Raw genomic sequence first — 2,866 nt, forward strand, 5'->3', positions numbered from 1 at the left:
ATCCAAGCTCCCTCTCAAGGCTGAGAGGCACCCCATGATCTGGCCCGGCTTCTCTCTCCAGCCTCACCCTCTCCACCCTTCTCACTAATTTCCTCTGAGTATCTTCTCCCATCCGCCCCCCAGTACATTCCCTTCCTGCACTGCCAGCACATAGAGTGATTTTCAGTTCCCTAAATCTCCCAACTTTCTCTTGACTGGGCTTTTTTGCAGTCCATTTCCCTCAGCATAGGATATGACATAAGCTCTACTCCACCCCCACCACCCCCAGACCTAACTTCTTTTCAGCCCTCAGGGCTCAGCTTGCTATTCTTCAGTCTCCCCTTACATACTCAGGGCCAGTTCCCAAGGACCTATGTCTTCCTTACCACAGCACTCAACACTAGGAGTGCAACTGTCTGCATGCTCGCCTGCTCACTATAGCCTATGGCCCGTGAAGATAAGGGCCTGTTTACATGGCCCCCTGCTGCAGCCCCACACTGGACTAGCAGCATTCAGCACTGTGCATCAGCCCTGTAGTCGGTACTGGATGTTTATGGAATGAACAAATGGGAATCGGAGGAAGCTGACCTTGAATTTATGTTCACAGGAAAGGCTTTCTGATTAAAATAATAGTTGCTGTTTTGTAGCTCATTCACCTTCTGTTTCATGCCCTCCTCCCATTGGTGAGCCCTGAGAAACACTTCTAATGAATACCATATCAGATACACATTCAGAGAGTTACAAATGTAGCATTAGAAGTTCATGATTTTAGGAGCAACCTCCTCATTTCAAATGGAAGAAAAGTGAAATCCTAAAAGCTGAAGTGGTTTGTTAGTAGCAGACTCACTCTATCTAGAGATATGTGAGTTCAGAAAACTTCCCTCGAGCCCTATGAATACTTCTCTCTCACTGTGCTTATACCATATGATAATACTCAGTGTGCTATATGTAAAACTGGGACTCAGCCTTAGATTTCTTGATTCCAGTACTCTTCTCTCTCTAGAGGGATTAAAGATGACCACAAGTTCTTTGATAATCTTTTCAATGACAGGTGGGATCTATATCCCCTTCTCTTCAATCCAGGTGGGATCTGTGACTGCTTAGATCACTGAATTACAGTAAAAGAGATATATACTTAGCAGCCCAAGCTGAAAAGGTGAGATCTGTCCTAAAAATTTATTTTATTTTTATTTAAAAATGTTTATGTATTGATTTTAGAGAGAGAAAGGAAGAGAGAGAGAAACATTGATTAGTTGTTCCACCTATTGATGCATTCATTAGTTGCTTCCTGTATGGGCCCTGACTGGGGATCAAACCTGCACCCTTGGTGTATTGGGACAGTGCTCTAACTAACTGAGCTGCCTGGCCAGAGCACCTCAAAAATTTTACTAAGAATTTCAAGATGGTAGTGCTTGCTTCAGCAGCACATGTACTATAATTAAAACAATACAGAGAAGATTAGCACAGTCCCAGCACAAAGATGATGTACAAATTTGTGAAGTGTTCCATATGTTGAAGCCATGCAGATGTAGTGTACAGCACAGAGAACATAGTCTATAATATTGATAACTTTGTACAATGACAGATAGTTACTAGACTTAGCATGGTGATCACATCATAAGATATGTAAATGTCAAATCACTGTTTTGTACACCTGCAACTGATATACTATTATATGCCAGCTATACTGTTAATAAATGCTTTTAAAGATTTTATTTATTTACTTTTAGGGAGAGAGGAAGAGAAGGAGAAAGAGAGGGAGAGAAACATCAGTGTGTGGTTGCCTCTCATGCGCCCCCTACTGGGGACCTGGCCTGCAACCCAGGCATATGCCCTGACTAGGAATTGAATCAAGGACCGTTTGGTTCTCAGGCTGGTGCTCAATCCACTGAGCCACACCAGTCAGGGCTGTTAAAAAGTGTTGTATAAGATTTTATTTATTTGTAGAGAAAGGGGAAGGGAGAAGAAAGAAAGGAAGTGAAACATTAATGTGAGAGCGAAACATCGCTCAGTTGCCTCTCCTATGTGCCCCCACTGGGGACCAAACCACAATCCAGGCATGTGCACTGACTGGGAATGAACCAGTGACATTTTGCTTTGGGGGACGATGCCCAAGCCACTGAGCCACAGAAGTCAGGGCTGTTAATTTTTTTAAACTGTCGGGATGGTAAAATCAGGGCATCAAAGTAAGCACAGGGCCCTGTGTGACTTCACAGGTCAGATACACCCATGAAGCTGGTCCTGGTGCCAGTTTCAGGGCCTAGATTTTAAGAAACTGGCAGCAGTGCCCTGGCTGGTGTAGCTCAATGGATTGAGCGTGGGCCTATGAACCAAAGGGTTGCCGGTTTGATTCCCAGTCAGGGCACATTCCTGGGTTGCAGGCCAGGTCCCCAGTAGGGGCACTTGAGAGGCAACCACACATTGATGCTTCTCTCCCTCAAGAAGAAAGAAAAAAGAAAAAGAAAGAAACTGGTAGCTTTCAGTTCCTGGCTCTTGGGACATGCAGTCAAGCCAGCTGCTAAGTAAGCAGTTGACTACCCCAAGAGCACCACATGGTGAGAAGCCCAAGCAAGCCACATGGAGAGGCCCTGGAGGGATGAGGTGCCATGTGGAGAGAGGCTAGAAAGCACCAAGTTGCCCAGCACATGGGTGAAGAAGCCATTTTGGGAATGGGTCCTCCAGTCCCTGTAACCTACCCAAGGCTTGCCCAAATTCCTGACCCACAAAAATGTGATGGAAACAAAATGTGTTTTAAGCTGCTAAGTTTTAGGATAGTTTGCTACTCAGTAAGAGATGATGGAAAAATATACTGTCTCTAGTGTTCTTCAAAATGTCAGTTACTAAGTCCTGACAACAGACCAAGCACCTTTAATGCACAGTCTCATTT

At 44.6% G+C, this 2,866-nt stretch overlaps 1 non-coding gene across 1 annotated transcript; it reads left to right on the top strand.

Annotated features, from left to right (window-relative positions):
• The first annotated feature begins 1,387 nt into the window (after positions 1–1,387).
• On the top strand, positions 1,388–1,494 carry LOC114505820. Its single transcript, XR_003685289.1, has one exon. It is a non-coding gene; the product is annotated as a U6 spliceosomal RNA (small nuclear RNA).
• Positions 1,495–2,866: the final 1,372 nt, after the last annotated feature.

Source organism: Phyllostomus discolor, chromosome X, assembly GCF_004126475.2.
Source record: "Phyllostomus discolor isolate MPI-MPIP mPhyDis1 chromosome X, mPhyDis1.pri.v3, whole genome shotgun sequence".
NCBI lineage: Eukaryota > Metazoa > Chordata > Mammalia > Chiroptera > Phyllostomidae > Phyllostomus > Phyllostomus discolor.